Source organism: Ochotona curzoniae, unplaced genomic scaffold, assembly GCF_017591425.1.
Source record: "Ochotona curzoniae isolate NIBS_2020 unplaced genomic scaffold, NIBS_Ocur_1.0 scaffold_3208, whole genome shotgun sequence".
Lineage (NCBI taxonomy): Eukaryota > Metazoa > Chordata > Mammalia > Lagomorpha > Ochotonidae > Ochotona > Ochotona curzoniae.
Window position 1 is genome coordinate 27580422 of NW_024467106.1, and position 12602 is coordinate 27593023.

The window sequence follows — 12602 nt, forward strand, 5'->3', positions numbered from 1 at the left end:
CTTGGCCCTAAAGACCTGCTCTGAAAAGGTACAACTTAATATGAATATAGTCCGAGAAGTCTGCCAGAAAATGGAATTAAAAGCCAAGTTCACTTGAGTGTCAACTATTTAGAAACTTTCTTTGCAGCATGCATCTTCCACAACTTTTAAAGAAAAACTCCTCATCAAGTTTAGCAAAATCATTCTGCCCTTGGGAAGGTGGCCTGACTGAGGTGACTCAGGTAGGAGCCCTTGTCTCCTCAAGTCTTGTTGTAGATTGAAGTATGAAGGCACTTCAAAATACTAGCAGAAAGGGTTGGCACTGTGACAAAGCAGGCTAAGCCTCCGTCTGCAGCACTGGCATCCCATGTGGACATGGCTCAAGTCCCAGCTGCTCCACTTCCAAACCAGTTTCCTGCAAATGAGCCTGGGAAAGTACCCAAACATGGCCCAGGCTCCTGACTTCAGCCTGGCCCAGGCCTGGCCATCAGAGCCATTTGGGGAGTGACCCAGAGGATGGAAGATTCTCTGTCAAACTGTGTTTCAAGTAAAAAAATATTTTTAATTAAAAAAAAAAAGACAACTTGGTGGCTGTGCATTGTGAGCCACGTGCTCTCTTGCTCTCTCACTCACATACACACTCTCTCTCACACACACACACAATGCAGAAAAATCTTTGGTGCAAAAATTTGGAAACAAGGAGACTTCAAAAAAATCATGAAAATGCATAGGATAAAAAAATACATATACATTTCTGCACCCAAATGACCTATCTCTCATTAAGTTTCCCATAAATCATTTGAAAAACCTGCATCTAGGATTCAAAATTCCTTGAGTGGACAGGTGAGATGGGGTGGAGACGACGCCCACTGCCCACGCCATGGGAAGCCCTGGTATAGCAGCAGTACCAAGGCAAGAGAATGAGCTCCCCGTGGACACAGTGAGTGTGAGATGTCAGCCAGGTGGCTGGACGTGAGTCCAAAGCTCAGGAGTCAGATCCACGGTGGTCATCATCACCACCACCAGCCTGGAAGTCCCAGAGTGGATGAGGTTGCCCAGGGAGGGTGAATGTTGGGAAAAGAAGGGACCCAGCACAGAACATCTTGGGAAACAAGGCAGAGAGAGAAACTTCTAAAGCCAAGAGTTCTATCACCAACATGAGGAGAGAATGAGCTCCTGGAAGGCCAAAGTGCCCGACTGATGATAGAACGGTACAAAAAGGCTGCATTCAAAAATACTAAGAAAACTCAAAAATGTGTCTCCTGGCTAGGCTGTCAAGAAGGTAATTTTAAACATGGGAATGGTGTTGCCTGCAGTGATTTGAGAGTGTGGATGAGACTATGCAATGAGTACATGGTGTCTACTTGAAGAAGCTCAAGCTAGAGAGGAAAGGAGGGCAAGGTGGAGTTAGGGGAAAGAGGGGAGTCACTGGGGTGCGAGCACTGCAGTGCAGTGGGGAGGACCCAGAAGAGAGGAGGGGCAAGGGCCCTGGGGTGAGGGGACCCTGAGCGCCAGAGCTCAGAGGGAGACCCAGCCCATCTGTGCAAGCAGCAGGCAGTTAAACACAGGGCAGGGGGAGACCTGGCAGCAGGGGGGGCCGAGCAGGTGGTGCCTGGGGTCTTGATCTTGGCACAGAGGGAGGTGAAGTGGTCTGATGAGGCCTTCAGGCAGAACCTGGCATGGTTCCCATTGAGGGCACACAGGACTTCCGAGCATTTGGTGGGAGCCCCAGGTGGGAGCAAAGACCACTAGTGTACCCCGGAAAGTAAGAGCTGGGTGTGAGTGATACCCAGGTTCAAGTGATGGCAGTTAGGGATGAGGGAGCAAAGGGGATGCAGGTGCCACTGAACCCACACTGAGTGAGGATGGAGCAAGTCTGGAACTCTATTTCAGAGCATTTCCTTTCCTTTTGCGTGTGTGTGTGAAATGCATTTTAATCCAGAGGAGAGGCTACTAACCAATATAGCTGTTGGTTATATTCAGTTCTGAGAAATAGCTCGAAACGTTGGCCATGGACAGCTTGTTGGAGTTGTGGCCCTCCTTGCCGTGTGTGTAATTGGTGGGCATCACAGGGGGCCTTGGGCAGCACTTGTCATGTAGGCAGGTGGAGCTCTGAACCTCATCCTTTCCGCATGCGCCATGGTAGAGCTCCCATGGGAGCCAGGTGTCTTTAGGAACAAGGAGCAGGAGGATGGTGATGACCAGTGTGTAGGGCTGCATGACTGACAGGGGTCACAGGGATGGGCCCGCTGCCGGTGCAGCCGAGCAGGGGTCTGGCTTTATTGGCTTTGGGAATGGATCAGAGCCATGTGCAGCGAATGTCCAACAAGATGATACAATCCTGGTGGAGCTAAACTTGAACTGGTTCCAAATCCATGATGCAGCCAATTCCGAGTCATGCTGGAGTTGATCCCAGTCACAGCACCAAAACTGTTGCGGGGAATTCAATGTGCAGGGAGAACATAGCCTCAAAGCTTGTCTCACACAAAAGAAGAATTTTCATGTATTTGCTTAAGAGAGGCCGACCTCCTGCCATAGTGACAGGAGGGGGCTCCAGGCGAGGAAAGACCCCAGCATTTTCTTTTCCTATCGCCTGTGATCCCTGCTCCAGCTCCTCCGAGCAGCCTCTGGCTTTGCACCTCACAGCTCTTTGACAGCTGGCAAACCTGGCGGTCTGACACGAACTGCTGCTGCCTTTGGAATCTATCTACATGTGCACAGTAGGGCAGAGAGCACCAAACGGGAAAGGCCACCAGCCATCCGGCCATGGCCTGGCTCTGGGAACCTGCCTTTACCTCAGCCTCACTTTACCCATCTGGACAATGAGTTGGCTCTTGCCAAGAGTCCCTGAGGTCCCCTGGGCAGTGCAGGCATCTTTCACAGCCAAGTGCCACATGGCAAGTTTTCATCATCCCAGCTGCTGGAAGATGGGGTGCAGGAGTGAGCTCAGAAACAGACTGCACAGATCTGAAAGGAAACCATCTCCCTGTTAATTAATGGCTGCTTTTGAGGTTATTAAGTTAGACCAGGTAGGTGTGTGGCCTTTCTTTCGACTGCCCTTCCAATTAACAGGCACTTGGCTTGGTAAATGTTAATTTAGAGTAATTGGGCATGCAGAAGAGGGGAGTGCCAAGGGGAAACAATGCTGCCGCCACTTCAGGTTAATTGCTGGTGAGTGTTGTCCCAGCAGCCCCAGTCCTTGATGATTAATGGCCTGGAGTGTCCAGGCTGAAACCCCTAAGGACAGCAGAGGCTGTGCAACCTTAACCCCTCAATGACCAGGATAAGCAGAGGAAAATCCCACCTGCTCCTTCTGGCCTCCTGAGCAAGAGCCACTGGGATATGTCAGGCTAACAGGCCCATTTCCCACAGGATATTAACGAAGTGACAATCAAGGTGGTGTTGATGAAAATGCTTTCATCATACGGATGTCTGGAATAATAACTGGATCAAGGCCGACCCTGTGCACCAGCGCTTAGTTGCCGCAGCTGAAATACCCCAGAGAAGCCAAGCAGAAAGGAAAAAGGCCTACTTGTCTTATAGCTGGGGAAGCTGCCAGTCCAAGATTGGGCAGCCCCACTGATTTTGGTGTCTGGTAGGAGCTGACAGACTGTGATCTAAGAAGCACATTCTACTGAACTAGGCAACCTTCTCACAAGCACTGCTTTCCGAGGCACGCCTCCACTGACACCAAGATCGTCACCCTTGATCCATCAAGCATTAACATCCATCCATTAACCCTTAACTGAAGAGATTGGGGGTTAAATGCCTGCTTATGAGTCTCGGGAGTCCAATTCTGTTCAGGCTGTAACGCTCTGAAATTATCGTCTGGGGGAAATGAAACCGATTTCCCTGAAAATTTTCCACACCCCTTGCTAAGCCCACGTTCTCAGCCCCTTTAAACCAGGTCACTTTGATGTGTCGTCATCCCAGTAATTCAGAGAGATGCTAGGCTGGCTGTTGCTAGGAAGGGATTTGGAGGATGGTGAGTAAGGGGGCTGGTCCTGGGTAAGCTGCGGAGGCATCATTTAATCCTGCGAGCAGAGGTCTCCCTGCGAGCAGAGGTCTCCCTGAGAATGGACTGCGGCCTCTGACCCTGTAACACACATCTCAAGCTGATTTTTCAGATGAACCGCCTTGCAGATTCTCAAATTCCAAATCACCTGGTAGCCTGCGAAATTATCAAGGTCAATTCCTCGGGAAAACTGTTGAAAACCTCCTACTGCGTGGGGAGGTCTTCAAAAGGTTTATGGAAAATGCCCATTAGGAAACAACTATATACAAATTATAAAACATTTCAGTTTAAAATCGATTTAGCTTTGAAAAACTTTATTTTCATTTTATTCATTAGACAGACAGATGGAGTCAGGGATCTTCCATCGACTGGTTTTCTCCCTATATGCCTTTAACAACTGAGGTCAACACTGGCAGGCCAGAACCCAGTCCCAGTCCCCTAGATGGAAAGCAAGGACTTCAATACTGCCATCACGGCAGCCTTCTTGTAGAACTGAAAGGGAGCAAGGACTCAAACCCTAGGCCCTCTGGTAGAGGGTACGAGCAGCCCAAAGACTGTCTTATCTGCAACTACCAAGGCCTGCTCCAGGATGTGGTCTTTTTTTCTGTTTTAGCTGGACAAGTTTTAGATAAACAGAATAAGGAATACTGGAAAGAAGCATGCTCCACAATGCCATGGTGGCCATGGCGGCCAAGGCAGCCCAGCCAGCGGCCTCCACACCACACCTCTCAGCTCTGAGGCTAATCCCCCTCCACTTCGCCCAACTGATATGGATCCCAGGAACCTTCCTCCTTCTCACGCAGGGCGGGAGGTGCACAGGACACACTATCGGATCACTGGTCAGGTGCCCTGGGCTCCATGTGGGATTGTGGCTGGGAGCACACAGGCAGAGAGAGGGCCATGCAAGGAGACCCTCACCCTTAACTAATTCCTCAGTTAGACATGTGTGGGTAGCCCCCCACAGACAGCACCAAGGCTGAGGTCAAGGGCGGCTCTCCCAAGGCATCGCCCTGGAGCAGTAGCCCACGTCATTCAAAGTTCCCAGAGAAAGGATTTACTGGAATTCTCGCAGGACAATGATTTTACTTCAATAAATTCATTCTCTCTCTCTCACACACACACATAATGAGTCCCCTAGAGGGAGATGAGTTTTGTTAGCTGGACGGCCATGTGGTACACCAGGTTCAGTAGCCACTTGTGGTACCCATATTGTGGCATCAGGTTCAGTTGTGGCTTCTTAGCTTCTGATCCAGCTTCCTGCTAATACACTTGGAAAAGCATCAGAAGTGGCCCAGGTGCTTGAGCCCCAGCACCCACTTGGGAGACCCTGAAGAAGCTCCTGGTTCCTGGCTTCAGCCTGACCCAGCCCCAGCTGTTACAGCCATTTGAGGAGTGAACCAGAAGATGAAAAATTCTCTCTCTCTCACTCTGTCTTTCAAAAATAAATAAATAGAATTCTTTTTAAAATGTGACCCCAAACTCAAGATTTAAGTAAAACAGAACTTGACTTCCCTGTCACAAAATTGGGCAAGAATGTCTAGGCTGTTGCTCAACCATCCCTCCGCGTTGCCCCCTCCATCTTACCGTGGACGGCTGTGCACTAGGGGCCAGTCAGCGCCAGTCAAGGCCAGTCGGGCCCCAGTTGTTCTCCTGCTCTACCCGCAGCCCCTAAGGAACAAACAGTAGAAATGCTGTTCTTTGGCGTCCTTGGTGTTAGTTACCGTGAGCTGAAAACACCAGACGCAACGAGGTATCTTAGGCGGTTTATTCCAGTGCGGCAGGAACAGGGTGGAGGTGGTAGAGAGAAAAAGGGGAAGGGGGAGGGAGGCCGGAAGGAGAAGAGAGACAGAGCAGCACCTGGGGGCTCTTTTTGTCTGCCAGGTGTGGGGGGTGGGGATTGGGAAGGATTGAGGGCAGACCCCAGGGGATTGGTGCCAGCAGGTGAATACCTGGGGATGATTGGGGAGTGGGCGGGGATGGGGAAAGGGGCTGGAAGATTGGGGGTGGGATTCTCAGGTGGAATGCCGGGTTACATCTGATTGGCTAGACCCGTGAGCTGTGAGCAAGAGGAAATGGCGCCAGGTCCAGGGTGGGATATTCGAATAACTCCTTATACTTGGGACCCAGGAATGATCATTCGCCCAAAAGATGCAAGTGACCTATGCAGGAAGGCTCCTTAATAGGATGATGAAACTCAAAAGAGAAGCTACACAGGACTTAGTTACCTAGACTTCATAGCTGATGTAGACGGCACGGCAGTGCGATGGAAACTCGCCAGCCCAATATGGAAACTCAGCAAAGTACTCCCGGCCAATGCTGAAGCCCTTCCCTCTGCTGGCACCGCAGGCCACTGCTTGGATCTACCGACAAGCCTGCTGACCACACGCCCCTTCTGGCACCCTGTGGGCAGCCCTGCCTTCCAAAGGAGGAGCCTCTTGGGAAACGGGCCATCTCCCTGGTCTGTGTGAAGGAAAGCTCTGAGAGGTCAGCAACCACAGACTCAAGGGGGGCTTCAGACAGACAGGAAGAAATGGGATGTGAAGGAAAGAACAGGCTGGGGAAAACCTCAGTCTTCAGATGGAGGGAATTGACGGAGTAGCAAACGGGACGAATGGCAGTCAAAGCCACGCTTAGATGCTATGGTAGAAAGTTCAGGAAATCAAGGACAAAGAGAAAGTCACTGAAACTTCCAGAGAGAAAACAAAACAAAACCCCAAACAAAACAGGTCATTTACAAAGGAATGAGAGTCCAACTAGCCTCAGATTTCCGTTGAGGAATGTTTGACAAGCCATGCCTTCAGCATTCCAGCAGAGGGAGTGGGCGTCTAGTTCAGCGGTTAGGATTTCTGTGCCCCTTAACCTGCTGCCTGGATTCAGTGCGTGGCTCAAGACTCTGAGTCCAGCTCCCGCCAGTGCTGACCCCGGCAGACAGCACATGATGGCTCAGGTCACTGCATTCTTGTCACTCACAAGGAAGGCTCACTGGCAGTCAGTATTTGGAGTGCAAGCCAGCAGATAGCTCTCTCTCTTCCTCTCTGCAAATCTGCCTTTGCAATGAAAAGAAATAAAACTTAAAAAAAAATTTAAACTTCAAACAACAAGATTAAAATAAACAACAACAGCAAAAATTATGGCTGAGGGAAAGTAAAACAGAAAGACAGTTCAAAGGCAAAACTTTGAAAGCCGTGCCAAGGGTTCACTATGTAGAACTTTCTTTATATATTGGATCAGATTTTGTTCAGCAGCAATTAGTATTTACATAACCACAAGATGGTAAAAAGCTATTTTTATTGGGTTTAAGCATTCAGAAATGTAAGTCTGCAAGACTTGACGGTAGTTCCAGACAGAATGTAAATGTTATAAACCACACGAGTGGGAAGAAGGATTGCGTGGAATGACACGGAAGAAAGTACACCGTGCAAATGCAAGCTGCAAATTAACATGGCTAGCACACACGGGCTGCAGAAAGCTTACAAGAGGTGGAATTTTCCAGTCCTCTGTGTATTTATATGTATTCTTGGTAGTGAACCAGGAGATGGAAGATTATGTGCTTTCACTTCCCTTCTTCTCTCTATAAGTCTATAATTGCAAATATTTATGTGTTTTATATGTATTTTCTATGCATAGCAAAACACTAGCAAAGTTCTCTTTAATCCCTACACTTGATAGCACCTGAAGTTTCACACACGTGCAAAACTTGCATAATTAAAATGTTCTGCTAGAATAATAGTTTGAAGGTGTAACTAATTTTTAACTCGCTTGAGGGATTTACTGCTTTTCATAAGCAAGAGTTCAGCTGGGTGAGAAGAGCTACGCTGTGTGGTATCCCCCACCTAAGGGTGGACAGGACCTCACATGAAGAAACAAGCGCGTCCCAATGAAAGATCCACACTGCCACCTAGCGAGGATGTGCAGGATAGGCCGAGACACTGAGGATTCAGCCTCTGTTAGGAACACTGCTTGCTGGCAACAGAAATCCAGGTCACACCGCAGGATGCTTGGGAAAACACAGGCAACCGTTTGGAGACACAGCTTGTTTGTTCTACTCAAGAGACGTGGTGTGTGGGATCCCAGAAGACAAACGGGAGGGAATAAATAGGCTGACACATTCGGCCCTGCTAAAAAGTTTCAGATAAGTCTACATTATGTACAAATAGTGAATGCCTCTTTGTCACAGAAAATGCCACAGCAGAAACAGACGAGACCTCTGTCCTGGATGTTACAGAGGGTGTCTGCATTTCTGAGAGCCTTGCACACACCCCCTCTTGTGCCTATGAGACGTCAGGCACCGTGTCCACAGTCACAGGTTCCATCACATACTGGCCTTTGGAATGGCTCAAATGTCGAAAAGGAGCAAAAGCCCGAGAGGATTCCAACATTTCACGCACCTGGGGAGCCATCCTCCAGATCCAGCTGTATTTGGCAAGCACTGGATATCCACAACACACACGCCCATGCTTAGGACACATTCCCTAAAAACTTAGGCCCTGAGACTTCACGAATGAAACTTTTGCTCCTTGTTAAAGAGTTGAAAACTTGAATGTTCTAATAAGATCAAAAAAGACTTCATTCACTTCTTAAAGAGCAACATTAAATAAAAATAAAAAGCAATATAACTTCATATTAGCATCACCAACTGTTAGAGCCACAAAGACTTCCAGAACAATCTGATTCACCAAGCTCATGAGCTGGGCTGAGGGCCAGAATGTGGTAAGAACCTTGCTGTTGTTTACTTTAGGGATCAGAATATAAAAAAAGAAATTTAACAAGGTAAATAATAGGTATAATAATTATAATGTGGGCAATGCTTAGTAGATATTTACTGAGAATATAAAAAGATTCAAATGGCTTAGGCCTGGCGTGGTAGTCTAGTGGCTAAAGTCTTCACCTTGAACACACTGGGATCCCGTATGGGTGCCAGTCCTGTCCTGGCTGCTCCACTTCCCATCCAGCTCCCTGCTTGTGGCCTAGGAAAATCAATTGAGGACAGTCCAAAGCTGAAGTAGGTTCCTGGCTCCTGTTTCAGATTGGCTCCCACTGCTGCGGTCACTTGGGGAGTGAACCAATGGACACGAGACCTTTCTATCTCCCCTTCTCTCTGTGAATCTCCCTTTCCAATAAAAATAAATCAATCTTTAAAAAAAGATGCAAATGGGCCTGTCATGAGAGCGTAGCAGTTAAAGTCCTAGCCAGGAGTGCGCCGGGATCCCATATGGGCGCCAGTAATAATCCCAGAAGCTCTACTTCCCATCCAGCTCCCTGCTTGTGGCCTGGGAAAGCAATTGGGGATGGTCCAAAGCTTTGTGACCCTGCACCTGTGTGGGAGACCTGGAAGAGGTTCCTGGCTTTGGATTGGCTCAGCTTCAGCCATTGTGGCCACTTGGGGAGTGAATCTTTAGAAGATCTTTCTCTGTCTCTCCTCTCTGTATATCTGCCTTTCCAGAAAAAAAAAAAATCTTAAAAATGATGCAAATGGCTCAAATAAAAAGATCTCAAAGTTGTATTTTATGCAAGCATCTGAGTTCTGATGGACAGATAGCCCATTTTTAAAATACCATCATGTATGAGAAACAATGCCAGCTAATAGGAGGATGATGGGAGCAGCTGCAGGAATGTTTAACCAGGACAGCACTCAAGAGATCAGAGATTGGAGGGCAATGAGTAAGGATGAAAACACTTGTGGGGATCCCTCAAAAGCAATGACAAAAGACAGAGGGAAGGCTGGGATCAGGAACGCTTTTACTAGGAGCATGCAGACCCTGCATTCAGGAGCCATCAAGATGAAGGGCTCCACATCCACTTCCATGGCTGCCTTCCATCAGATCAGCCTGTGTGTAGTTAGGATGCGTTTTAACCAGATATTCATTCAACAAGCCCCACTTGGGGCATGCTGTAAGCCAAGTCCTGGACTAGGTAAGAGTTTCACAAAAAAACACATCAGGCATGATGCCCATTCTTTTAGGCGTGCTAGTTAGTTGCGAGAGCAGATCTTCACAACACGCAAGCACATAAAATACAACAGGTGTTAGAGGGGAGCATGCATCCCCTGTGATGTGAAGTCAGTAGTGCAGTGTGCTGGGGGGCCATTCGAAGACTCCCCGAGGTACGTCATCAGCAGAGCACCCCAAACACGTCAGTGCTTAAGAACACAAGGAGGCAGCAGAGTTGGCATCCAATCATAGATCCTGCTTTATTAACTCTTAGGTGCTTGGAAAGATGTGAAAACCATCTGTTTCCTTCAAGGGGAATGCTGGAGAGAGAATGAGAATTAACGTGTGTCAGTCTGGGTATCTGTCCTAAAGTTTCCTATGGGATTTCAAATTGTAATGAAATGCGACTCGATGCTGAACAATGCAATTCAGAAATACCATGGAAGCAACAAAGATCTGCCGAGAGGCAGGATGAGGGATACTGGAAGAAATGGAGCCTCGGGGGCTGGTTCAGGTTCATGGAGCATGATGGAGGCAGAGGGGAACACTAGCTGCCATGGAGGGTGAGAGCAGGGGAGCAGGAGCATGGCTGGCACATCCAGCCTGCTGGGCAGGAAGAGTGGCAGAAGGTGAGCTTGGTTTTCGTCTCTAAGATTCAGTGAGGTATCATTTCCCTACCATAAAATTCACCCCTGAACTGGACACAATGAATTGTGGTTGGTAAATTGAGAGGTGTCCGTCCATCAGCAAAATCCAATTTGGGAACATTGCCGTCCATCCCTCTATCTCCCCTCCTGCCTATTTGCAGTCATTTCATTCTGCTTCTCTCACTTAGCACAACGGTGAAGGAGTCCAGGAACTGTCATCCCCAAATATGGTACCCTGGCATGCTGATGGTCTTAATTAAAGGAACTCTGAGAACAGCAGATGCCGGAGGAGGCTTTCTTTGATTTTTTCCCCCCTTGTCTGCATCAAGTCTGGACCTGCCAAGGCACAAAACAATTCCCTGGGCTTTCATTAACTAAATTCAAGTCGCAAGAAGAAAGGCTGAAGTCTAGCTATACACTCAGATAGGCTTTCATCACACTGCACTGTCCTCTGTTTCCGTCCCATTCAATGTCCCAAAGAAAATCCTTTACAATCCGTTGTCTGTTCTACTGGCTCAATAGATGCTGCCTCAGGCCATTGTATGGTTCTCCAAACCCACTGCATTTTCTAAAAATCATTTAGTGAGGACAGGAGGGGAGAGAGGTCAGTGAATGCCTGCCAATAAAAACAGCTGATCACAGAGGTTTTATAGAAATTCTGAATTGGATAGGGTAAATCCTCCCAACTTTCTTTTTCAAAATCATTCTGGCTATGTTAGATATTTCCAATTCCCATACAAGTTTTAAGTTCAAGTTCGCCAATAAAATAACAATCTCCTGCAATACTAAAACAGACTGAGTGGAATCTATAGAGCAATTTGGAGAATTGCCACCACATTGGTATCGAATCCTCTAATCCACAAACATGAAACGTGTTCCATTCATTTAGATCCTCTCTTAACATCAATAATGCTTTCAAACTTTCTAGTGAAAATATATCCTTGTATCCTTTTTGATGTCATTCGGGGTGGAGCTTACAATTTTGAAGATTTTTGTTCATTTAGCTAATATCACTTCATTTTTTTTCAGTATCAATGTTCTATCATTCAATATTAACACCACACATCTTTTTAAAGAACTTGAAGAAGTTGCATTCTCGGTGACAGTCTAACTTTCCTATTGAAATGAAGGCAGAGAGAGGCTATGAAGAACCTCTCCTTATGTTACATTTCTTCAAAATTAATGAATTCATTTTGAAAGGCAGAGTGGCAGAGAAATCTTTTGGCTCCCTCCCCAAATGGCTGAAGCGTCTGGGGGTGGGCCAAGCCAAAGCCAGGAGTTAGGAGCTTTTTCTGGGTTTCCCACATGGGTGCAGGCGGGTACATTAGCAGGGAGCTGAAGGAACTGGAAGTGGAGCAACTGGGACTTAAATTGGAATCCACACAGGATGTAGGCATCGTAGTCAGCAGCTTCATGTGCTGCACGGCAGTGCGGACCTCGTCTCTGGCCTTTTCAGATGCCCTTCTTTAGGCTGAGATGTTGGATTTCTATTCTGTTTGCTGAGTGTTGAATTCAGCCAACTACTTTTATGTAACTGACCTTGTGGGTCTTATTATTTACTTGTTCTGTAAATATAGAAGTAATGCCTTCCTTGAACGTTGGGTATTAACAGAACGTATAGCCCCCATGGCACATTCTGTTTGGTCCCAGCATTTGTTGCTGCATTCACTTTGCTAAGACTCGTTTCCAGGATTTTTCTACCTATAAGAGGTCTTCAATAATGCCTGTAGCAATGCATGTTATGAGGAAACTATAGCTTTGATAATTCACACCAAATTTGTTTTCACTTTCTACTTTTGTGAGATCATGAGTTTCATGTATCTTTCTAGACTAACTAAAACTATAAATTTCCCTCGAAATGGTGCTTTAGCTGCATGTCATGCATTTTGTAGGCTGTGCTTTCATTCAGTTCTTTTCTAAATTCCCTGTGATTTCTGTAATACATAGGTTATTTCCAAATATTTGGAGAGTTGCAAAGTTTCTCTGTTGACTTCTATTTGATTTCAACATGACTGGAGAACATACTTTGAT